This window comes from Protopterus annectens, chromosome 3.part0, assembly GCF_019279795.1.
Source record: "Protopterus annectens isolate FY-2018-M chromosome 3.part0, PAN1.0, whole genome shotgun sequence".
NCBI lineage: Eukaryota > Metazoa > Chordata > Ceratodontiformes > Protopteridae > Protopterus > Protopterus annectens.
Genome location: NC_056731.1, coordinates 838,811,169 through 838,839,051, shown reverse-complemented (window position 1 = coordinate 838,839,051; position 27,883 = coordinate 838,811,169).

The window sequence follows — 27,883 nt, the reverse complement described above, 5'->3', positions numbered from 1 at the left end:
AGACTCCCAGATAATCAGTCTATTCCGTCAGATATACTCGAACTTATATTCTAGTAACGATTATCAAACCCTTCTTCAGAGATTGAAAATTCTGTTAAATCCATTAATTTTCCTAAACTAAATGAAGACCATAAACAAATTTTATTAGCCCCCTTGACCCAATCAGAAATAATTAAGACTATTGATAACCTAAAATCAGGGAAAGCTTCAGGCCTTGACTGCTATAACCCAGAATTTTATAAATCATTTAAAGCTGCATTAGCTCCCATTTTACTAAATCTATTTAACAATATTCTTAGTATGGGATCTCAGATCTTTATATTAATCACTCTAAGACAATTTTAATCCCCAAAAATAATCTGGGCAAATCAAACATCAGCAACTACAGGCCAATCTCTTTAATGAATATATATATTAAAATCCTATCATCTATGTTAGCTGAAAGGCTTAAAAAAGTAATCCGCTCACTTATTTCGAATGACCAAGCTGGCTTCATGTCAAATAGGCACACATGGGACAATACTCTAACATTAGAGACCATGATCGTCATGACTAAGAAAGATAAAAACCCAAGATATGCCATGATCCTCAATGCTTGTCAAACATTTTTCCAGGGTGAACAGGAAATTTCTATTTGTAGTCCTAGGACATTATGACATTCCTATAAATTTCATTAATACTATTAAAATCTTATATAATAGTGCCTTCACATGCCTTTATATTAACAAGAAGTATTCGTCACCAATAGAAATTTCTAATGGAACTCGTCAGGGTTGCCCCCTCTCTCCTCTTCTTTTCAACTTATATATAGAACCGTTGCTTCTACTTCTCCATCAAAAAACCTTTCACTCAATACCAAAAATATTACATACCAATATAAGCCTGGCTGCATTCACTGATGACTTGAACCTTTATTTTGAAAACCCCATAACAGATACAAAGAAGATAACAGCAACCCTTAATACTTATACATACATTTCGGATTATAAGATCAATCAAGATAAATCTTGAATTTTTCCAATTAACCCTTGTGCTCATAAAGAAAACTTTTTTATAGACTCTCCATTTCGCACAGTATATTCCTTCAAGTATCTAGGAATTAAGTATGATCATGCTACACCTTCTATACTGCATTTCAATTTAACGAAAGTTTGGTCAACTATAACCCAAGATATGTCCAGATGGCAGCAGTTGAAACTCCCTATGCTTTCTAAAACATCCATTATCAAGATAAATATCCTCCCAAGGATCTTATACTTCTTTTACGCATATCTTTCTACCATTCCCAATATTTTTTTTCAAAAATTCATAAGGCATTTGTGAAATGTATTTGGTACCCAAAGGCTGTCAGAATATCTTATATAAGACTTTCTCTTCCAAAAGATAAAGGGGGTCTTGGCATGCCAGACCTACATATTTACTACAGTATTTTACATGCTAACAGACTAATTAAAATTGTGAATCACAATCCAGTTACTCAGCTCCACCCCCCCCCCCCGGATTATTATGTGTTTTAATCATGTTTTAGATAATAACCTTAACCCTAAAGCTCTTCCCTTTATGGACCCAGTATAAATTAAGAAATCAAAATTGCACCATTCCTTAAAGGAAAAAAGACAATTTTTTCAAGAACTAGTTAACTCTGTTAATTTGAAAAATGTATTCCTTTTATTACAGCCTATTCACTTAAACCCTAATCTTATGTTGAATAGAAACATGATTAACTTAGCTAATTACCCTCATATCAGGGACTTTACAATATGGGATATTCACAAGTTTAGAGATTTATCACCCAAAAAACTACGTGATACATTAAATCTGTCCAAAAAATACATTTTAATTTTACGACAACTAAGGGAACTTTTTGACTCTCTGCCTTATGCCCACAATAATAATGAAATGGACATTAATCAGGTGTCTAAACTATTTGATGTCTTATCAACCAACAAACACATGCTATCCCTAACATACAAGCTTATTAGTGCTATGCTTCAAAAAGATAAGATGTTATTTGCAGATTATTGGAACCACCAAGGCTCTAGCTTATCAGAAGAACAGAAATTATCTGCTATTAATTCTACTTTATCTTTTTCTCCTTTTAAAAAAATGTATTTACACCCAATTCATGATCAATAATAATCTATATTTCATGCCTGTTCACTTAAACAAATTTAACCCAAATATCTCAACTGCATGCCCTTGCTGTTCGTACCCTCAACCAGACATTATGCATATTTTATGGTTCTGTAGATACACCCACTCTATTTGGTGCTCCCTCAAGGTGAAACTAGATAAAATGGGATACCATAAATCAACTCTCTCATGGGAGATGGCAGTCCTGCATATCCCAGTTAATAATCTATCAAAATTTAAATCACACATCTTAATAGCTGTGTGTTCTTTAGTCAAATTGTGCATCACCAAGCACTGGCTAGATGGCACCAAAATGTCATGGAGTGGCTGCAGGAACATAGCGATCAAATACATAACGTCACAAAAACTTTTAATAAGTCCAAATAAACTTGTTTACTATCAGAAATTCTGGAACTCCCTCTTTGAACTTTTGACAGGTAAAGCTATCTCTATTTGTTTTGCTCAGATAGGGAATATCTCTAACCAAGAAAGAAAAATAATTAAAACATGGAGATGATGGCACACTCAGTATTGTCCAGCTATGCAACATCTGATATATGTAATCTTTCAAGACAATTCAAACTTTTTTATGGGGCTCTTCTATATATGAGTTTGCCTAAAGCAGCACTTTGTACATATTGTAGATAAGACTGATTGGGTTTCGAGTCTTTTTTAGTGTGAGTTTTATGTTATCTTCTGTACGAACACTCATGTAAATCTACACTTTTGTGTGGTATGTTTGTTTTTGTTTTTTTTTTTTTTTTTTTTTTGTTTTTTTTACTTGTCTGTGTTATGAAAAGAAAATGCAATAAAATTTCAATTTGAAAATAAATAAATAAATAAATTGCCCTTTGTTGCATTAAAAATGGTGTGCTGAGGATATGTAATAGGAATTGCTAGCAAACAATCAACAGGTTAATAGATACTAGGCTCCTCATCCAAAGGAGGACACAGTCAAGAAAAGAGTGTTGCACCCCCCCCCCCAAGCTGCATGGTAGTGTCAGCCATTGATCTACCCAGGGTGGGAAAAAAAGCCACGGTCTTCTGCACCAAAAGCAATGGCGTCCAGAATGGTGAGGTTTTTTCAATACAACAAAGTCAGTAGCAATTCAGCTTCCAGAGAAAGTAGAAATATGGGGGTGTTCACAATCGAGAGGCAGATCGGAACAGAAAAAAGAGTTCAACCCCAATGGGAAGAAAAGGAAGAATAGCAGTCCAATGCCATTGAACAAGCAGGGATGGTGCTGATATTAAAAAGTAAGCAAAAGGACACTATTGTAAATTTATTTGACTATGTACTATAACCAGTTTGTATTCATTTGTTAAACAAGGGTTTGCAGTTTGTGCCTACAGCAACTGATAGTGTAGTAGAAGCATTAACCCACCTCAGGATATTTTGTAGAAACGTCAGTTTAAAGTTAATGTTTAAAGACTCAACTGAAAGTACTAATAAATTTAGAAAGCCTAGTACATTTATACCCATTAATTGGTTGGTATTATATGCTTTTTGGAATGTATGTGAGCACAAAATATGGCAGCTATATGATAATAGCATTAAAAGAAAGAAGAATTTATATAATTTGACATATGAAGAGCATAAAGCATTAAAAGAACTATGTACAAATAATGAAAAAGTATTAAAATAAGCAGATAAGGGAGGTGCAATAGTTTTGTTTAATAGGCAGCAATATGTTGAATTAATAACTGAATTTTTATCTGATGTTGGTACATTTAAGAAAATAAGTTTTAAAGATATTAAGAATTTGATAGCTGAAGTAAATATGTTCATTTATGATGCACAACTACAAGGTGACATTTCATTAGAATTGTTTAATTTTTCCACAGTGCCATGTCCATGAACACCAATGATATATGGCATTCCAAAGTTGCATAGGTCAATGTCCCAACCTCCAATGAGACCGATAGTGTTGGGAAGAGGGTGGGTCACAGAACCACTTTCTGTTTATATACAAGGCATTTTAAGTAAATATTTACCATTATGCAAAAGTTATATAAAGGATACAGGATATTTTCTATCCAAGTTACAGCAATGGTATAAAAGTAACAATATAATGAATAATCTTTTGATGGTTATACTTGATATAAGTTCCCTCTTCAGTGTGATCCCAAATATGTATGGCATCAACTCAATACATGAATTTTTGTGTAGAAATTCAAGTATGAATGGTAGAGCAGTAGAGAATATATGTAGTATGATAGAGATAGTACTAACTAAAAACTCTTTCTTATTCGATGGACAACCATATTTGCAAACTTCTGGAGTGGCCATGGGTATGCCCATGGCCAACATGTAAGTTAATATAACATTGAATGAATGGGAAAGTGAATTTATTTATGGAGATAAAAAAGCAATATAAAGATAGTTTTATTCTATCAACGTTTTGTAGATGATTGCTTTCTATTTTGGAAAGGAAGTGAGAAGCTTTTGAGTAAATTTGTTGAATATATAAACAGTAGTACCCCTTTTTTGAAGTTTACAATGAATTGTTCTAGTACTGAAATATCTTATCTTGATGTACAGCTTTTTAATATGTCTGGTATGCTAAAAACATGTGTACATAATAAGGATATTCAGGTGAATAGATATACACATATTAATAGTATGCATACTAGACATGTTTTTCATGGAATAGTTAAGGCACAATTCCCATGAATAAGTAGGGTAACTACTGATAATGATAAATGTATAGAACAAATGGAACAACTAATGGATGACTTTATCAATAGAGGGTATAATAAAAGTTTAGTATCTAAAATAATGAAGGAAACTGTTGACAATAGAATGACAACTGCCCCTCCCTTTTTTGTGATATATCGGTAGATAAATTACCTGTGATATATAGCAATGATAAAATATCTAAGGTACGTTATATAACAACATACAAAAGAATGACTATAGAAATTGAAAATATTATTAAAAGGAACTGGGGGATACTATGCCAGAGCTGTTAAACCTATTGGGAAATAGGCCTTATTTTTCATATAGAAATAGTTTGAATTTAAGAAGGCAACTTTGTTATAAGGGCTTTAAAGTTAACACTGTAACATCCCTTAGGGGTAAATGTGGAACACTACCATGTTATAATTGCAGTTGTTGCAATAATATTTGTAACTTGCTAGAATTTAAACATCCAATAAATAAGTATAAATTTGATATAGGATATCAGGCAACATGTAATACATCATTAGTTGTTTATTTAGGTACATGTACAAGATGCACATGTTTCTATGTAGGAAAATGTTCAAGACGATTAAAAGATCAGATAATAGAGTATATGTTTGATATAAGAAGAAATGTGATAACAAATGCTTTAGCAAGACATGTTAGCGAGTATGGTGATACACATACATTTAAATTTAAAGTTTTAGAAGTTGTTCATAGAAATATAAGAGGAGGGGATATAAATAATAGACTGGATATTGCTGAGTATAAGTGGATAACTAGACTAGATGCTGACAGGTTTCCTGGTTTGAACAATATGGTAACTATAAAACATTTAGTGGAGAAACAAATGCAATATAAGTAATATAAGTATAAAATTTTTTAAAATTGCTTATGTTTGTTTGTCTTTTTGGCTTTTCCCAGTTAGGGGTCACCACAGCAGAACTCTGGTCTGCTAATGATTGTCAGTCAATTTTTATGGTGCCGGGTTGACAGCTGCATTCACGCATGTCTTTTCGGAGGCCACTCAACCGCGGGGAGGACATGCAGACTCCACACAGAAGGCACTCCAACTGAGAATCGAAAATTGCTTATATGTATAGTTAATATTTTTTGTATTTTTTATGTTTTACTGTATATTTTATGTTAATAGTTTGATAATTGTATGTATTATTTTATTGGATGGCTGTGTCATGTGCTATTTTGCATTAGAAGGTATATAATGAGATGCATTTTAAAGTCTGATATTGATAAATGAGGAAGGGTGTATCCCAAAAGCTTTTATCTTGTTTAATAAATTAAGCATTTTTAAGTACAGTCACTTAACTACACACACACACACACACACACACACACACACACACACACACATACATCCTACGTTTGTTTCTAAAAAGAAAGATTGCACACTCACTGGAATGAAACAGATGCTCCATTTGCTCTCAATTTGGGTTTGCTTTGTATATTTTGTCAATCCTATCTTCTACTTAAATTTCCTGCAGCAGTTTCTAAACACAGCCATCTTCTCTTAAATTTCACATTCCTGCCATGGTTTCTAAAAATGACATTTATCCTCAGGTTTCTGGGCTTGCTGTGTTCTGCAACGTTCAAATGCTTCCTGTGTTCATTTCCAAATGCTGGGGTTTGTTTTTATTATTCATGGATTTTTTTTTATTTTATTTTTCTTTTATTTATAGTGAAGCCAGCCCCCCTCCCCCCTCCAGCCAACACAGGGCCTAGGCTGCTGCCTAGGTCACCTAGTGCTGGCTCCAGCTCTAGCTGTTCCCCACCCATGGCGGATTGTTTACTGTACTGGGTGCAGTTTGAGTACTTGTTGGAAAGTACTGTGCTGGAAGCCAACAGACTAAGTAATATTACCATTTATTATATTCAGTTATCCAAAGCCAAATTTCTGTTTCCATTACAGGACATGCACTTCTATGTTCAAGCTACATTGTGCTAAAGTTAGCACCATGCATTAAATGTTTTCTTTTACAGTCAGCTAAGAACAATGAACTAGATTTTACTGTCCATGAGGCAGATGTCCTCTTGCAGGCCAAATGAAAGGTTACACAGTTTATGCCATTAAAAATACCACTGCAAGGGCAGATACATTAGGGACCATACAAAGAAGAAGAAAATTATGTTGCAGGCTATTTTGGACTGTGGTCACAGTCTGTTCTAGAACTACTATTTACAGAGGCTGAGAAGTTGCTGCTAGCCTGTATTATGGAAATGTCCCTCAATTAGGTCCTAGGTGGCCTTGAAGGAGGGGCATTTATGGAGGGGGTGAGATATACGGCACTAATATGATATACCCTACAATAAAGACAAAATGTATTCACTTGTATTATGTTATTGCTTTGTAGTAATGGTCATTTAACACTGCACAGTGCTAGTGGAGAGGGAACATCTAGTGATACCCATGAACATGTCAATGAAATAGCCAGACAGTGTGACAAGCTAAATATATATGTTTACTATCCCATATGGCTGATGGTACTGACACTAGGTTAGGTGATGTATTAGCAACACAGTGACCTACAGTGGGCCTGCAATGGCAGCACTGACCTTGTAGATTACCACAGCCTAGGCTTGTATATATTGTAGCTGCTACATCCCTGGACTGCCATGCCCAGCTCAAATGGCATAGCTTTCAGGCAATATCTTATTCTATAGCCAGAGTGCGGCTTATGCATATCATATGCAGTCTGATAGGAGGCCTAATGACTTCCTTAGGATACAGAACTCTGTTTTGCAGCCATTGACGCACTGTGCCAAAAGCCTCAACAGGTTGCATCAGAAGCTATATGACTCAAAACAGTTGTAATATGCAGTGATTTGAGTATTGCCCACAACTGTCTAGACACAGAATTCTGTGATTTACATCCCTCAGAGGAGGAATATTGTTTCATCACCTAAACATTCAGTGTGGCTGTGGTATGCCTGCCATGGCAATGCCTTCACTACACACAAGCTAGGACATGCCTACTGGGGTACTCCTTTACCCTAGCTGATGGGACATGTTTTTGTACACGTCATAGTCAGCTCACACAGTGGATGTAGTGGTATATGACTTGCTTGCACAGAGAGTGGTACAACAACTGCACACCAGTGTGGTATGGGGCAAGAATTGCAAACCAGGTTGTCTAACTCTGGTGGTAGCTGGGGACAAGGCTACTTTACCTGGGAGAACTGGAGGCCCTGACCATTGTGTGCTTATGCTGCAGTCTGCCCTGTGTGCCTTTAGTTTGGGAAGTGAGGACTTCCACACTTTCTTCCCTTGCAAACTGTAATACTTGTACTATATACTGTTTTGTCTGTTCCATTGCTGTTGTGCATAATGACTATATAGTTTATCTGCACAATTTTCTCTTATTACAGTGCATTTCTATATACCTGTACTACTACATATTACTTCTTTCAGCTGTCAGACTCTGCTTCACCAGAAGACCTGTATAACTATTGTAGCCCACAGCTCCTGTGTACTTTGTTGTTGTACAGGCTAAGGGCACTAGGGTTTACTCATCCACTGTCTCCTCATCATTGTTGTATTCTAGCTATGTCCCCAAGCTCTCCATCATCATGTTGTACACAATATAGTAGGTCACATGCATATAGAAGGCTTTCCTAAGTGTGTATTGGAATGTACTACTGAAGCTGGCCATACAACAGAGCTGTATCTTTCAGTGCTTAACCACATGTTCTGCAATGTTGCATCTACTGTGGTATCATGATTATATGCATCCTGAGTGAGTGATTGTAAGGACTGCATGGGTGGAAGCAGCCATGGCTCCATCAGATATCTGGCATCATCTAATGGACATCCAAAGTACATCTGCCCAGTCTCCCCAACACTGTATATGACACTGACATTTGCATCATGATTGTTGGCTAAACCACAGATTTATGCATTCATAATGTTGCTTCTCTTGTTACATACACTCTCGTAGTCATCAGAGTAGCATGAATGCCCATTCTGGTGGGCATATGCATCATGTGACTGTTTTTTTTTTTTTTTTATGCGCCATCCCCTGTACCAAAAATGCTTGCTGGGTGTATACTTTGTGGAAATCTCACATAACAGGAGGCTACTTCTTCCTGTATGACCCAAAACTTTGTATACTGGTCTGTATGTACCAGCAAGCAATAACAAACCTGCTGTGGGATGCGGTTGAGAGTTGCTTGTGATATGCTTGCCACATCCCTGTTGGTCTTTACAAGTTGCATTTGGTGGGATGGGTCCCAGCAGGTATGAGAAGTATTTCTCTGCCTCTTCCACTTGCAACTTCCATTTCCTGGCACAGTTTCCATAACTGAGCCAGTATCTTGCAGTCTATATGGAATCTGTTCAACTGATCCCAGCCCATAAGACTAGAATACAATATCTTCTGTCTGAAGCATCTCTTAGAGTGGTGACATTGTGTGTCTGTCTGTCTGAGTGCTTCTGCTGAAATTGCAGCATCAAAACTGATAACATGACCTGTTATAAATATTAAATTCATGTGTTTTCTTGCAGTTTTGATAATGTCTGCAGCTCTTGGCTCATGCATGTATATCTATGTGTACTTCTGTGTACATCTTTTTGCATGTTCCTGCACTTCATGGATTCCATTATGTAATTGTGCCATACTGGTTATCTAATTGATGTACTTTCTTTGTGCTCAGTTTATTAACGATATATCTCGATATGCATTTCCTGTACCAGCATCTGTGAATTGTTTTCTACATTTTATTCATCATTTGAGCAATTCCTTGAGCAACTTGAACTTGCTAAAAATGTTTTAATCCAGCCAATAACAGATACTAAATTATTTTAAGCACATTTAACTAAGTCAAGGTATGGAAAGAAAGCACTCAAAAATTTGTAACACCTGTGTTGCAAACACTAAATAAGGACTCATCATCTGACTACGTAGATATGAAAAACATCAAAATATAACTGATGTTCAAACTGGAGGAACAGCAGTATTTATGTGCAAATGACTCTGCTAATAGTTCAGCACTGGCAGTGTTTGCAATACCAATTTCTTTGCTCTGTGTCTTTAATTTTATGTCATTATGCTGTCTTAAGTATGCCGCGGTGGTACGGCGGTAGCGTTGTTACCTCACAGCAAGAGGTTCTCCAGTTCGATTCTCAGCGTGGCTTGGGAGTGCCTTCTGTGTGGAATCTGCATGTCCTCCCCGTGGTTGGGTAGCATTTGAAAGACATGCGTGCGTAAATGGGTGTGCCTTTGTTGAAGGTTGGGCATCGAGCTGGCACCTTGGCGTTTTGTAAAATTCTACTGCTAATCATTAGCGGACCGGAGTTCAGCTGTGGTGAACCCTTACTGGGAAAAAGCCAAAAGACAAACAACAACATGCAGTCTCAAGCTATATGCCAGAAAGAGGTGGTTGCAGACTGGACACACCAGACTCCAGATTACTTTAGCATATATAGCAAAAACTGTGGTAGTATGATATAAATGTAGTGCAACAATGAACAACACTAAAAAGCACAATCACAAAATTGTAATCACTAACACAGTCTGAAACTCAAAATTTGTTCACTTTACTTGGAAATAGAGCTGCATGAACTAGGCTTGATGACAGCCAAAAAAATCACACTGGAAAGAATTTAAGGCTGCAGATTGTAGTCAGATCAAAACCATTTTGTACCTATATGGAAAAGTTGAACTATATCTGTTTAGCAATGAATGTTATGTCAAGTGATCAGATTAAAGCAAAAAAACATTTGTGAATGAAATTAAAATGCATAATCTAAATGCAGTTACAATTTCAGACACTACAGAGACTTAGTGTTAAGGATTTTTTTCTTCATGACAGAAATATTACATTAATATAAAATACTGGTGCTGACAGCAGCATTTGTTCAGGAACTGCCTTTATGAAACTGAAACTATAATGTATATAAATCTAAATGCATTTTTCTGACATATTCTGGTATGCACATGACCAGGCATATGCAACAACTGGAATGTCCCCAGAGGTTCATCACAAAAATGGTACAAGGCTTAAATAGCATGTCCTATGCAGTTTGCCTCAAAGCCCTATCTCTATATTCTGTTTTCTACAGACTGTTGAGAGGTGATCTATGCTGGCATACAAGGCATCCTTGGATCATACTCAGATGGACCTTTTGTATATCCATAAAATGAATAGCATCAGAATTACTTGATCTAGGAATTTAAACTTTGCTTGCAACATAAATAGGACACACTGGAGGTACAAATATGTGTCACAGAGAATTCCCCTTCTCTAGAACAGACTTCCTATCTATGTGAATAAAAACCATTCCCTAACCCTATTCAAGAGAAGCCTGAACCAGTAGATGTGAAATTGTTGATACATCTGAGGTCTAGCACCTATGCCTCTAATGGACAGATGCAGCCTGTAAATCTTGCCGTAACTTACATATACCTTGTAAATTAATATCTAAGGCACATAAACTTATGGGATACAACTGGGATGCTTGGCTAAGCTTATAAAGGCATCAGTGGTTATTAGCCTAGTATACACCTATGAACCTATAAACTAAAGCCACTGGGTCTGATTTCTGGTTAATTGTTGCTACAACCATAAAAATAACAAGGTTTCAAAATAAAAGAAATCAGATAAACCAACGAAATATACTGGGTCAAAATTCATGTTTTTGCAGTATAATTTGCTTTCTCATGGAGTTAAACTTAATGTTTCTGATACTTCTGAATATGAAAGGTGTCATGAATGCTTCCAGAGTCAAATGTTTTCTGAAGACAGTTCAAAGAATATTCTAGAAATGTGGAAGAGTTCCTGGCAGTAGTAAGTATAATGACAGCAGTGCAGTTAGAAGCACTTCACTGGCAGTTAAGAAACAGTAATCAGGATACTGTACACGTTGAGTTATTCTGACTTATTTACAGGATAAGGGTTTTCACCATTGGAGCACCACATTGAGGTTTCACATTAAGCAATACCAGTTATCAATAAACATATAATTTCCAATAACTCTTAAAAATAGAACTAATGAAGAACTGAAGAACATGGAAAGCCTTGATATACTTTTATGCAAGTCAAGCTGTCTAAATAAGTCAATAGCACGGTTACAGTTGTGATTCAAGATAAGCTTAAAATATGCATAGAACTTTTGTGAAAACTGTAAAATGCTCATTCTGATATCTGTTAAGAGAAATTTCATAAAACCTTGCATTGCATAATTTAACATTTAATTATTTTTTCTTTGGAAAGGGAGTGCAGAGTAATTTCTGACACAGGGTATCAGGGAGTCCTGCATCCAGTTGAGAAAGGAACTGCGGGCCTTCAGAAATCAGCATTTTATAACAAATTTTGAGGGGCAGCATCTATGGATTGTTTCTCCTACTACCAATAACAGTTGTCTAGTGGCATATTTTCATATACATGATTATTTACTTAGTTAATTAATAATCATTAAGAAGTCATAAGTTCAACTGATCCACAGCTACACCTTGTCTACCTAAACAAAAAATGGGTACAACTGGATGTCCTGTGAAAACCTATCATGCAATCAAATACCATGTTCTTCTCATCCTGGCCCCAATAACATGATCTCTGTCTACTGTCATAGGTTTATTATTGCCCATAATTTCACATGAAGAAAAATGCATGTCATTCCAAGTACGCATTGGATCATTAAATGTTCATTTAAAATGTTAGTGACAATTACCTGTTGTTCAAGAGTACAAAACTGCAGTAGTCTGAAGAAATAGGTTCATAGGTGTTTACTAGGCTAACAACCACAAGGGCATTTTTAAGCCTAGCCATGCATCCCAAATCTTTGACAAGTTCTGATACCCTTGATAAGTGTAAGCATGGGCCTGGGAGATGAACAATTTACAGGTTACCTGTGTCCATTAGAGACATAGGTGCCAAACCAGGGATGACTTTTTGGTTTCCCATCCAATTTTCCAAGTTGCATTTGAATTGGGTTAGGGAGGAACTCTGCTTCACATGGATGGGGAGCCTGTTCCATAGATGGGGTAGTCTCTAGGATACATACCTATCTCTCCAGCAGGTCCTATTTATATCACAGGCTAGGTTTAAGTCTTTAGAATGGGTAATTCTGGTGCTCTTTGTTTTGTGGATATGCAGGAGGTCCATCAGAGTGGGGTCTGACAATGCCCTGTATGCTAGGCATGGATCTCCCATCAAAAGCCTGTAGGAGACAGACTACAGGGATAGGGCCCTGAAGCGGTCTGCATGGACATTTTACTTTCGTCCTGTATTCTTTTAGTGAGGAACCTCTGTGGACGTTTCAATTGTTGGATATGCCTGGTTAGGTACATACCAAAGGGGGTACTGTATTCAATGACAATTCTGATGAATGCTGAATACAGTGGAACAATGACTTTCTTGGACATAGATGCCATACCTTTGTTTATAATTTGTGCAACATAGAATGATTTCCTCACCACTGTAGAAATGTGATAGTCAAAGGATAGATTACTATCTATACAGTATTAAAGCCAAGAAATACAAATTGATTTGCAAGACACAGTACACTAAGTTCAGTACTAAATATTAAACTTTTTTTCCATGTTAACAGTAAAATGAAATAACTGCAGTAGCATACTATTCATGGTGCATACTCAGGTTTCAGTTTCTTTCAGAACACCAGTTTTTCACATGCTTTTGATTAGTGGCGATATAATAGTAAACATACGTGAGTATTCAATAAAACCTATACAGTCATTTTCCACTGTATGTGCATTGTGTCCCAATGAGCAAGTGGTAGCAGAAAGTTTTAGATGCAGTAAGTGTGGTGCAGGGGCACACACCACTGTGCAAACAAGGTAAACACTGTGGCATGCTAATTATAGCATAAGCAGCTGAATTGCATACTAATTAACCAATCCAACGTGGTTTAGCTATTCAGCAAGCTATAAGCATCCATGTAGATTCTATGCTGGTTTTTCCTGTAGATTCCAAAACTTTTGGAATACAGACTTGGAAAGGGGTCTACATGGGCATACAGTTAGGGGCTGCTGCTGCTTTAATACATTTATATGTGATACAGGCTAAAGATAATGCTGCTGCTGCTGTTAATAGGCCTTGACTGAGAAGGAGAAGAGTTTTCAGGCCCCATTTAATTTTTCACAACTACAATGATGTGGAAATTGTGGAGTCCTATAGGTTGACAGGGACACACTACAGGAACTTTGTGACCTCTGCCGTCCTCATCTCCGAGCCAACAGAGGGGAACCCATTCCAGTGGGGGCAAAGGTTTGTGTAGCCCTAAGTATCTTATATACAGGTACCTCTCAGAGACCAACAGGGGACATGCTGGGGGTGTCACAAGCATCAGCATCCAGGATCCTTCACCAAGAATTACCCCATTACCTATTCAACTTATCACTATACATGGACTAATTTACCAGCCAGAAAAAACTCCTGCCCTTCACCAGTTGCTCCTACCCTACACTATTACTAGAGTCCTCCAATCTTCTAATAAATCCTTGCTGCAAGTATCCAAATGCAACAACACCACTGGCAACTGCACTTACCCTAAGTACATCTCTAAAATTTGGAATAGTATTCCACAACCAATTATAACTTCTGCCAAGTCATCTCAATTTAAAAAGCGACTTAAGAACTACCTCACAAATAAATGGCTATAGGTTCATAGGTTCATACTAGGCTATCTGCCCTAGGGCATTTATAAGCCTAACCAGAATGTGTTTGACTTTCGCCACCCATTTTAAATTTATTTTGCTATGCCCTTTTTCGAGGTTAGTATACTGTGCCTCTGTCTAACAGTGACACAGAAGTGATACCCGGGGTAAACCTACGATCTCCCATCCACTCATCAAGATTCCTCTTGAAGAGAGTCAATGAGGGACTCTGCCTAACCTGGACTGGGATTTTATTCCAGAGTGAAGGGAGCCTCTGGGTTATGAATCTGTCCCTCCAGCATGTCCTATTTATTTCAGTGCTGAGGTTCAAGTCTCTCGAGCACATAGCTCGATGGGATTTGGATTTTCTGAGGTGCAGCATGTCCATTAATTCTGGGTTGGACATGGCTTTATACGTCAGGCACAGATCGCCTCTGAACAGGTGGTATGCCACTGAGTAGAGCTGGAGTTTCTTTAACCGGGCAGCATATGGCATCTGTTTGAGCCCTTTGATCCTCTTGGTGAGGTACTTTTGGGGTCTTTCCAGTTGCTGCAGGTGTCTGGTAAGGTACATCCCAAAAGGGGCATTGTACTCAATTATGGGCCTGATGAGGGATGAGTAAAGAGGCACGATGACCTCCCCTGATCTAGATGTGAATCCCTTCATGATTAGGTGGGCTATATAAAATGTTTTTCGAACCACTTTGGCCACGTGGTTATCAAATGAGAGATTGCTATCAACTTGGGTCCCCAGGTCCCTAATTACTTCTTCTGTACTTAATGGATTACCACCTATGTGGTAATTTGTGGGCACTTTGTTTTTGCCAAAGGGGATGACTATACACTTTTTGGCATTTAGCTTGAGGCCATGGCTCTGGCACCAGTTGTCTGTTTCTATGAGGCCCTTATGGAGGATGCTTGTGTCGGCTGGAGAGTCGATTATGGCGCCCAGTTTGCAGTCATCTGTGAACTTGGTCAGCCACAGTCCTTCCATGTTGGCCTGTACCTCCGAGAAATATATACCGAACAAGAGAGGTCCCAGGACTGAGCCTTGTGGGACACCACTTGTAACTGGTTTGAAGTCTGACATGGCTCCAGCAATTCTAACCATGTGGGTTCTGTCCTTGAGCCAGTTTGCAATCCATCTAGTGATATAGGGGTTTATATTTAAGCTGGTGAGCTTATCTATAATGCCCGAGTGGGGTATTGTATCGAAGGCTTTTGTGAGGTCCAGGTAGGCTGTGTGGACCACCTTCCCCTCGTCAATGGCCTTGGTGACTGTTTCAAAGAAATCAACCAGGTTTAAGAGACAGGATCTTCCCTTAACAAAGCTGAACTGGGCAGCATCCAGTGTTTGTAGGTCCCCAATATCTTTATTTATGAGGTCCATGATGATCCTTTCCATAGCTTTGCAGACCAAGCTAGTCAGGCTTATGGGGCGATAATTTCCAGGATCCATTGAGGCACCACCTTTATGGAGAGGGACCACTGTTGCTGTACGCCACTCTTTGGGCACATATCCTGTAGTAAGGCTGAGATTGAACAGTAGTTTTATGTTTGGGTTTAGCTCTTCTTGGAGTTCATGTAGGACACAGCCCGGGACACCGTCTGGTCCCATTGATGCTGTGTTTTTTGCTTTGGAGAGGGCGGCTCTTACCTGAGCATCTGAGATGTCAGGGGGGCAGCACTCTGCTGGGATAGATATTTGCCCTTTTGGTGGGGAGGGGGCGGAGAAGTTTGCGCTGAACCTGTCAGCTAGGTTGTTGGCAATGTCTGTGGGTTCAGTGTATTTTTTGTCATTTTGGACTAATTCTGAGCATATCTGGGAATTACCACCCAGGCTCCTAACATAACTAAAGAAAGCCTTGTGATTATCCTTAGTGTCCTGTGCAATTTTTCTCTCGAAGCTGGCCTTAGACAATTTTATGAGTGCCTGTAGTTTTTGCTAATACTGATCAGTGATGCCTTCCCTTTTTGGGATTTTGCTCTATCATTTAGTAGCTTCCTCCTTCTATTGTATAGTTTGTTTATGGCTGGGGTCCACCAGACAGGATGTCTGCCTTTGGAGGATTGGGTCTTGGTTTTATTTGGGATCGCATGATCCATGCATTCCTGAAGGTGTTCATAGAATGCGTTTATAAAGGATTCTGCGGTCTGGGCCGTATTTTCCACAGGCCCAGGGGCTTTGAAGGATTCCACCTCGGTTTTGAGGAGTGTGAAATTTGCTTCAGAGAAGTTTTTCACTGTGGTTTTCTTGGCAGGGGGTGGGGTCGGGATGTGAATATCCAGTGAGATTAGTTTATGGTCTGATCTTACCAGTGAGGATACACTTCTGGTCTGGAGCATAGAGTCCCCATGTTGGTGATGATCAGGTCCAGTATGTTTTCCCCTCTTGTGGGAGTGGTAACAAGTTGTTCCATAGCATTTGAGTTTATAAATTCTAGGAATCTTTGGGCTAGGGTGTTGGAGCTAGAGTAATGCTCCCAGTCTATGTTTGGGTAGTTGAAGTCACCCAATATAATGGTGTTTGGAGAGACCTTCATATTTTCCAGTGTTCTCAGGAAGGCTGAGTGGGGTTCCTGGGTTTGGGAGGGTGGTCTGTAGCAGGCTATAAACTGGAAGGCAGTTTTACCCACTGTTAGTTGCACATGGATAGTCTCTGATGCTTCGTGCTTTGCCACCAACCTGGAGGTGTGGGTATCTTTGATGAATATCGATACTCCCCTCTTTTTGTGGTTTAGTCCAAGTTTTGGGGCCGAAAAGCATGGTATGAGGTATAACCTGGTAGTGCTGGGGTGCTCTCGGGAGCCCTGAACCAGGTCTCTGTTACTGCACAGATATCGATGTTCTCCATGCTAAGGAGAGTTTTGAGTGCATGCATCTTGAGGTTTAGACTTCTGGCGTTGAGCAGCATTACTCTTAGTTTATTATCCCTTGTAATACCTATGGAGGTGGGTTTGTCTTCTGATCCTTGCCTAAAAAAGGCACTATGGGGGTAGCAAGAGCCTTTGCCAATATCCGAAAGCCCAGGGGTGACAGATGCAAGCCGTCCCTAGCGAAGCATCGTGGCTTGTCGAGCATATCATCCCAAGCTGACAGGCATTGGATCCCCTTTGAATGACACCAGTACTTAAGCCAATTGTTGAAATTGATCATCTTGTCTTCATATTGTGGCATCATTCTTGGTGAGGGTAAGATGCTACTCAAGGTCAGGGTCATACTGGCCTGGGCTACATGCTCAGAGAGCTCCTTTATGTCTCTTTTCATGTAGTCCAGGGAGGTACATTTCAGGTCATTCACACCAGCATGGACAATGACTGAGTCATATTTGTACTTGCCTTGGAGTGACCTGAGTGCTTGTGTTATGTGGCGGATCCTAGCGCCCGACAGGCTACTCACCGTGACCCTCTCCTTGTTCAGCCTGGTGAGCGGGACGTCAATGTGCCTGACTATAGATACTTCCTCTCATTTCCAACAGTCAGCTTCACTACTTTACAACCAAAATATCTGCAGCAAATATAACCAAACCTATCAATGCAATTTCCTTCCTTCCCACACCCCCTATTTCTCTATTCTTTTTCCCATCTTATCTGACTGCTCTACTTGATCTGCTTTTTCTCTTCCACCAATGCCTCTACCTAAATTTCTGACCAAATCTACATCTCTTAGAGTCTATACTATCTTTTACCTTCATCTACCTCCAGTCTCTACTAAAAATGTATAGAATATATCCAAACAAAAACATAGTGTGTAACTGCTGACTATACTTAGAGAGAATGCATTGTACACCCACTCACCACCTAGGGGTATAAAACCTTCCTCCTACTCACATACATCTAATAGCATTGATGCCAGGCAACTCACACAACCTTTACCTCCCCATATATTGGCTGTGTACTGCTTGCATCAGACAGAGTCAGCCCTGAACTAAAAGTGTGTTGACTGCTGCATTTACAAGGTGAGTCCTCAACCTGGAGTGTATTGTTTAATAATATGATTGCGTGGCATATCCTTGTATTTCATTACTTGGTCTGGTAAGGTAGTAAAAGGTGAGAGATCTGTACAGAACTTACCTTAAAATGTGATAGCAGAGACTTATTTGACTTATATGTGTACATTAGTAAGTAGTAGGCCTCAGGCATCAAAGATTCATTCACACAATCATATTTCTCAAAAGTACTGATGATCACTGCATGCCGTCAGTTTAGCACAATATGTTTGTACTGGAAAATGATTAAGAGAGAAGCTGGAAAATAATGATACACATTGTATTTTCTGACTTCACAACCCTCACAAGATCATTCACTACAAATTTGGGAAATTTTGATGCTATCAATGTCTAATTTTCCAAGGTCATATAAGTCAAAGGTACAACTACCAGTTCAACACCACAAATGCAGATATACTAAGCACTAAGTCAGTTATGCACCCTAAGCATCAGACACAAAGCTTTTGTATCCCTGAATCTAAAAGATGGAAAACAGATGGCACAGTTATCAGTACTTGCACATTTTGTTGTATGTGTGGGGCAAGGAGCCTAAGCTGACACAAAAGGTCAGTGAGTGTGTGTGAGCAAGAAAGAGAAGAAGGCAGACATGTGGACAAACCAACAAATGGCCAGTGAGACAAAATGAGTAACTGTTGTCTGTGTCTGTAGGGGTCCTCCAAATGAAATTGGTGTGTGGATGTCTGCATGAACACAGCCAAACTCTGTGCTGGGTCTGCATCTTGTTATGATGGACAGGTGTGAGCCATGTATGGAAGAGGTGGTAGTTCATTATTGTCATCCACAACCATGAGAACTGGCTCTGCCAGGAGTTGCAGTGGCACATCCATGGCCACGGTCTGATGCAGTGCTGCTACCTGAATGTGACTGATGTGTGCTGGATGAGATCCCTTCATGGGGATGCCCAGGACCATGACCCCATAGCCTTCCACATCTGGATGCCGACCGCACACTCACTGATGGAGCAGTGGAAGTACTGCCACTATGGGAGCATGATCGGGCACAACCATGTTGGCTAACAGCAGATGATGAGGCTGACCTATGCCCATGAGGATGTTGTTCCCCTCCCAGCAGATGTTCCATCACAGGCACAACTCTTTCCATGATGACACACCTTGGTCCATCACAGACACCCCTCATTCCAATGCATCATTCATCCAATCCAGTGAATAGGCAACACAGTGAAGGCAGTCATGCATCTCAGACTGTACCATATCCACAACCCTGTGCATTTGTCTGGATCACCTATGGGAACATGCTTGTGCCTCCATAACCATGACAGCCCTAAACATACATTGAGTGGTATGGGAAGATACACCTGAAACAGGTGGTGAGGGACCACAGGCACCTTCTGAGCACCCTTATCAATCCTCCTGCATGGCACCTTGCCCACACTTTGGCTACAGCCAGACTCAACAGGCACCGAAGTTGCAGTAGCCATACTTCCCTGATCAATGTCTTCACCCTTCACCTGTCCAATATCTGTGGGCTCGGTGAACTGGGTCAGCATCGGCTTACTGGCTGTGTCTGATGGAAATGCAGGGGGTGGCTGTATGTCAACCTCCACGTCAGATTCAACCTCTGCAGCCCCAACTGTGCTTCAGTTTGGCCACCACCATCATCAGAGTCTCCTGATACACTGACATTAGGTGGGACAGGGCCCACACCCCCACTGTCATGATCAGTTGTGATAAAAAGCAAGAAACACAGGGATAAATTAATACCTGCACTACTATAGTGCAATATATGCTAACAAACTAACAGTGCTGTCACTATTATAGACAGTATAACAATACACACAACAGGCCTGAGATCAGCATCACACACAATGATATTACTTTAAATTGCTTAGCAGGACAGCCATAAAAATGTTTACCTTACCATCTACAGATGAGATACTCCTTTGTAGTCCAGACGGTATTGGAAAAAGTTAAACAAGAGGTAAGGTCAATATCATTAAAATTAACAGTTACACAGAGGTAATGCATTTACCCCTTTGTATGTCCATTAATTATAATTTCAAAAAGAATGTGGCTGACAACTCTAACCTAAGCTTATAACTGTACCAATCTTCAATCCTCCACCAAAAAAAAGATATGTGACACAAAATTAACTTATTGATTTCAATTGTTTTACTATACAACAGTATTCAATTGTTCAGAGATCCTCCTGGGATGTACTTGCTGTCTTGGAAGCTGTTGCTCCGACATCCAGGACATGTTGAACTACCTTCTCCACAGAGCTGTCTGAATCTCTGATACTGGCCAGGAACTCTTCATTGTGGGCTAGTGGTGGTTCCCTAGCAGGCATCCCCCAGTAACCATCTGTTCACGGTCCACTGCAGCTGCTCTCCTCCATGCAGATGTGATCATGTCAGTGACCCTGTGGCGTACCTGTGCTCGTATGTCCTGCCATGGCCAACCATGGCATTGACATCATCTACTATCTGCTGCCATATTCGCATCCTACATGCCTTATCTCCCCATTCCCTTTCCAGCAGAAAAACACCATCTACAATCACTTGGTTCTCAGCATCAGTAAAGAGGGATTTCCATGGATTGACATGCCTGGGTGGCATACTTGTAGGTGTCCTAAAAGACAACAGAAGGATAATACACATAAATATGACATAACTACAAAATAACTGTTTCCAGATAAAACAGAAAAGGCAGCCAGTCAGTATTACCCACTGGAGAAATGTAAAATAGTCTAGATATGTGAAATACTGAGATCAGGCAGGATGCAACCCAAGGAGAGTAACAAGAATAACATATCCTTGTTTGTGCCATAACAGTAACTCAGCTTTGCTCAGCTCCAAAACAACAGGCCATCATTGTTTGTGATAGTCTATCCTTGGTTGTGCTATAACACTAACCCACCTTTGCTCTCCCCCAAAAGAATAGTCCATCCTTATTTGTGTCATAACAGTAACTCAGCTTTGCCCCCCCACCCACAACAACAGGCAAATGACCAATTTTTCTAACAAACCATCTTTGAAATGCTAAAAGTACTATCAAAGGACCTGCCCCCAAAACATTTGTACATATTTATCATATAGTATTCCATTTTCTTGTATTGGCAATCATGTATACCTCTGAAATAGCATACAGATAAAACTGTAAAAACCTTTGCTTCAGATTTTTCTTGAATATATCCCAGCATATGCAGTATGTAGGTGACATAATCGAAGCATACCTTCTGAAGTTCAGTACTCCTCTGTACAGATATATCCTGAAGAAAAAGTGTTTTTACAGTCTTCCAGACATACATAACTCTCCACACCATCAGTGTGCCTAGCTACATGGTTTCCTTTTTATATGCTGTAGATTTAGAGTTGTTAGCACAGTGAAGATGCAAATGAGGTGTGAACTCTTTGGAATTGCTGAATCCCAAAAACTAGATGTAAACATAGTGCAGGCACTCCCTCAGTGTTTGTTTTTAATGGATTGCAACTGTGACTTATTAAGGGCTGGGAGAAGGAAAACATAACAGCACTCCAGGCTGCCTTACTTCCACTGGTTTTGTCAGGTTGGATCTACAAAGTGTTAGATGTAAGGTTGGAAATATAAGTAAACCGCACACAAGTCACAGGTTGTGTTCCTTAACTTCTAACCCTCCCTTCATTTGTTGACAACTGCATATGATATTATTTCCACTTAATAGCCTCACACATTTTAAGGCCAATGATATAGAATGGCTTACACACTGCATGTATCAAATTACTGCTTAGATAAATGAAGAATGGACAAAAAACACATAAATTTAAGGAGAGCTATATACTGCAAGCAATAGTCATGACAGGCTAGGAGCACTACATCCAAAACGAATACATGTACAAATAACACTTGTATGGGTTGATATCAGTGTAGATGCTGTTGCACTTGGTTTTGTGCATATTTATTTAAGTTCTTTGCTGCAAAGCTGTTTGTGTGGCAAAGAGGGTTAAGGCACCCATCCTGTATTCTGAAGGTGCATTGGAGTGACAGGTCTAATCCAGACCTATATAGAAATATCTCATGTGTACTAACATTTACTGTGGTGGTGGTGCTGCGGTAGCATTGTCGCCTCACAGTAAGACATCGTCCTGTTCGATTCTCAGCTAGAGCGTCTTCTGTGTGGAGACATGCGTGAATGGGCGTACCTTCGTTGAAGGTTGTGCATCAGAGCTGGCAACTTGGCATGTAAAAATCTACTGCCAGTCATTATCGGACCGGAGTTCCACTGTGGCGACCCCTAACCGGGAAAAGCTGAAAGACACAACAACTAACATTTTCTAGTGTGCATGTTATAGACTGCTTTCCCCCATTTCAAGTACCTCTCTCCATTTTTTCTTTTCTTTTTTGGGGGGGTAACTGTTTGCATGATGCACCACTTAGGGCAAACTGGGCAACTGGCCAGACAGCATCCAGACAGTCAAAAACATAAACCAGATCAATTCAATTAATACTATTAGACATTGTACAAACCCACTAAGCAATGTTGTGAGGTGGTTAACAGCAAGACCTTAAGAATGATTAGTAAAATAGTGAATGTCATGTAACTATTCCTGTGGCAGCAGGTGCAAGTGTAGGGCTGGAATACAGATGATAATGGGTTTTAATAGAGGATGTGCAACCTTTGTTTTACTCTTGTGACACTGCAGTTTATAGCAATGAAATGCAACACAGATAAGTACTTTCATAGCCTTCTTGTGGCAATAGCTGTAATTGTAGGACTGCCATACACATGGTGCTCGGATCAAATGTAGCATATTCCATACATTTTCAGTGCTGTTCCACTTCCCATTATAGACACTGTCACTTATAACACTTGACATGGTGTAACTGATATTAATTATATGTATGAGGGCTGAGGCACTAGTATTGTGTCAGTTATGTAGTCATTTATCTATGCATTATCGCATTTATTCTCAAATGCAAGACTGTGGGTATATTGTGTACTATGTTCTTGTAAGTATATTTCTGCCATCTGGACTGTCGAGGCCATCACATTTGTCTAACACACATTTACAACTGCCTGTACATCCAATAACCTTGAATTTGCTTTACTTGTTAGTGTTGCGTTCTTTTTGTCATCGTGCAAACACGGTGCTCAGAGATGCGCACTGAGAAGCACCTTATTTGTACGATGGTAAGCGCAGTGCAACATTTTCAAGCAGTGTGTGCACTCCCAGTGAACGTGATGACTGGAATTGGTGGGAAAGCTTCATTGGTCTAGCTCTGTGACAGATATGGCAGGCATTTGTGGGGAAGGGGGTCAGGTTTAGGGTACAGAGATGGGGTGTCCAGGAATCCAAGATTTTTATTGGATTCTTAGTTAAGAACCACGGTGTCGGGCTTTTGAATGGGGCCTATTCTGGCTCCCAGTATAAGTCGGAAGCTTTGAATAGTTTAGCCCAGGCTGGAACCAGTGCCACTGGTATCCCCTGCCCTGGTGAACAATGTAGGCATTGCTATAATAACCTCTGGAGGAGGAAAAGGGATACCCTCAACCAGTGGTTTGGGGAATTTAGGACTGGGGACATCCCAAACCTTTGTAAATATCAACTACAGATAATATTTATAAGGCTTAAAAGCTGAATATAGGCTAGACTGATATTCATAATGGTATTCTCTTCTTTTCTGTTTTTTTACACAGCTGCCAGGGATCAGGAGGTCAAAGTATGAACCCATGGGGCTAGACTGGTGAAGATGAGGGAAACATGTGGTATGTATGCAGCAGAATAGTAGTGTTATTCCTCCATTAATAGTTAAAGATAGCTTTTATTGATATTTTTATAGAGTTGTATCATATTAAACATGCATATCTCAACTGTAAAACCATGTATGTATGCATTAGTCTGTAGCACAAACCAAGAGTCCAGTATTACAATATCAAATTGAGCATGCATATCCGAGCTGTAAAAGGACATATGCATGCATTAGTCTGTAGCACAAACCAAGAATGCAGTATTATACTTTAGTCAGAGGTTGTAGGTTCAAATACCACACTTCCCAACTATACATTACTGTTACTTCTACAGTTTATATTTAAATTAAATTAAAACCTGTATACCAGTGGCACAAATGCCCTGCTGTAAAGTTGCATGTGTATAACTGGAACATGCATATGTGCAATAGATACACATGTCAAGGAGTGCTTGCTGCAGTCTGTAGTAGAATGTGCATCTGCTTGAAGATGGTAATCTTAAAAGTAAAAGTTATCTGTTAGGAGTTGCTAGTCTTAAAAGTAAAAGTTTAGGAAATAGAGTAAATTAATTGTGTCAGTGCATTGTATGTCACATATGAAGGTACTAATCTTATCTTTTTTTTTTTCTCTCACCCCAACCCTTATCTTCTCTTTTTTATTGTATTTTATTTTTTTTTTTTTATTATTACATGTCATAAAAATGTGTCCACGTCATCCATGTGTACCATATCACTAAATTCTCCACAGCACAGCAGGCTAGGCCTACCCCACAGATCTGCCTGCCCACCCTCCACCATCTCCAGCATTATTGCCCAGCACACCTGGGAGCCAATGTGGCAGCACTGCCTCTGCTGCCCTGTACTACCTGCCCCTCAGGTAGTCCTGCCCCAGAAGCTGGTCAAGTGGTACCCTGCAGGAGCAGTGACAGCGGTGGTGATTTTATCACCCGAGCTGAATTGCCAGGGATGGTGTGTAGGGTTGTGATCCACACAGTTGGTGCATGTCTACACTTGTTGGAGAGGCTGCTCTCTCTCTCTCTCTCTCTCTCTCTCTCTCTCATTTTACATAATACCAGGAGGAGGAGACACAGACATCAGGCAATTCAACCAGTGGTGGAGTGAGGTGACAAGTTTATTTTTTTAAACCCCTTTATTGAACTATAACATTGATGACAGTTCAGTGGGGGAGAACTTGATTCTCACTGTCACCTAGCTTGATGACCATGGGTTTGTGATGTTCTCACCCACACCCCAATCATGGCGTTCCCCCCTACCTTTTGTGTTCATCATCATGCCTGTCTCTTGTCTTGTTTTGTTTGTCTGCAATTGCTTCCTCACCTACCCAGCATACCCTACTCAGGCATTCCTACATCCCTTCCCCAACATTCCTCTCTCTCAAAAATAAATAAATAAATAAATAATGGTCACCTGTCTCCAAAAAAAAAAAAAAAAAAAAGAAAAGAAAAAAAAATGTCCTATGCATAGCTCTCCATTTCACACACCTGTCTTCTTGACACATTTATTTCTATCCAATTGTTTAGACAGCATGATTGTGTTGAGGTCATCCCCTCCCTGGAGGTGACAGTCCAAATTTAGCTAACATTTGACAATTATGTTCACTTTACACTGTTAAAGAAATGGATAGTTGTGGTTCTTTCCTAACTCAGTTCTGCACATTCCTGACCTGCTTTCCCTTTATTCTTGCTACTGCTTGCTCCCCGTTTCATCACTATCCTATATTCCCCATTTCTTTTCTTTAATGCATTATTGCATGATGATATGCAGCATGCACTGATACACAGCAATGGTAATGTGAAAGTAGTTAAATGTACTACATACATCCGTATTCAAACCCAGTACCATTTGGCCCTAGAAGGATTATATAACTGCATTAACACATGCCACAGAGTCAGTTAAGTAGCAGGTGTATTCCATAGACAATATTGTCAGACTTTGTTTTTTTCTCTGCATGATCCCCATTTCACCAATTTTCTATCTACCCCATTTAACACCTTTAATCTGGTCAAAAAATAGAATCACACACAACATACATAAGTAGCAGAAAAAGCAATATATCCCTTCACTTTTCAGGTTCCGTGTTTGTGAGGAGGTGCGCATCCTACACCAATGCACAGCTACAGTGAGTGGAGGCAAAATGCAGTGACACATCTCTTATAAACAATTCATGTCATTGTATTATCAGTCTGTAGAGGAAAGTATTAGATACACCTATATTCAAACCCAGTACCATCTGGGCCAAAAAAGGAATGTATTAATGCATTGACACATGCTGCCAGAGTCACTTAAGCAGCAGGTGTATTTCATAGATTCAATACTAACTGTCAGGCTTTAGCAATGTGTCTCATGTTTGTGCACTGCTTACCTACATGCAAACATGTGTATCTTGCATGCATATGCACTTTGCTAACCATCGCACAAACCTGGTGCTCAGTGCACTATGGAAATGTTTATATTTTGCTGTATTACTGCTGTGTACTGTCCATTTCCTGTGTATGACATGAAATTACATGTGTAAACATTACAAACTGAGGACCCTATCTAACAATATGTCACATATTTACAATACAGCCATCTGTTGCCACCCTCCCAAGCAGTTCAATCCTGGTTTCTCAGTACTTTTCCCACACACATATACCAACTACAGTACAAAATGTAATATCAAATGTTGTATGCTATACAATACACATCACTCTGGTAACATGCAGATCTACAACTATTGATCCATATGCCTAAAAACACTTATCTCCAAGGCTAGAGAAGGAATCAGCATGGACCATATCCACAGGGACATAGGTGACCTTCAACACAACTGACCCTACCCATTTTGTTTTTGTCAAGAGCACATCTTGCTTATTGAACTTTGGATACTGACCCCACAGAGCTGGATGAGGAATAACAGGCATATCACCTATGTTGACTTATCCAAGGCCTTTGACATTATCCATGTGTCATAGTGAAGACCTCCCATGTGGGAATTAAGCCATACAGTAGTACAGGGATAGGCAACTGGCTGACTGACATAACACACACTCTTAAAGTTGGGGACTGCACCTCCAGCAGTAGCCAGTTAACATTAGAATACCACAAGGATCTTTACTGTGCCTCAACTGTTTGTAAACCACTTCTGTGGAGCACAGGCAATGGTAGCTAGCCTGTGGTTTACTAAGTTTGCAGATGACTGGCAACTAGACGCTCCAATGTAGAGTCCACCGATTATGGTAACATATTACTGAAGGAGCTGCCACGCACAAATGATTGGTGCCAAATTCATGGACTGAACCTTAAAGCATACAATGGCTCATTGTCCCATCTAGCAATGAAGTACCCCTGCTAATTATGATATACATAGCACCCCTCTAAGATCAAACATAGTGTTGTGAAACTTGGGAATACACGTTGATAGCAATCTACACTTTCAGCACAATGTGTCCATAGTGGTGACACACACATTCTGCATTGTGCACATCATACATATTGACACCATATCCAAGATCAGAGTGGTCATACCTCTGCTGTACTCTACCCTTATAAGACCACTAATAGAGTACAATGATCCCTTCTGTCTGTACCTCACTACACACCTGCAGCAACTGGAGAAAACACAGGGTTGTGCCTGGGAGACTCCAGGGCCTCCAAACATGACATACATGGAAAGACTGAAAGACTATCAGTATACTCAGTATTATGCAGGCTGCAGAGAGGTGACCAATGCCTGCCCTACAGA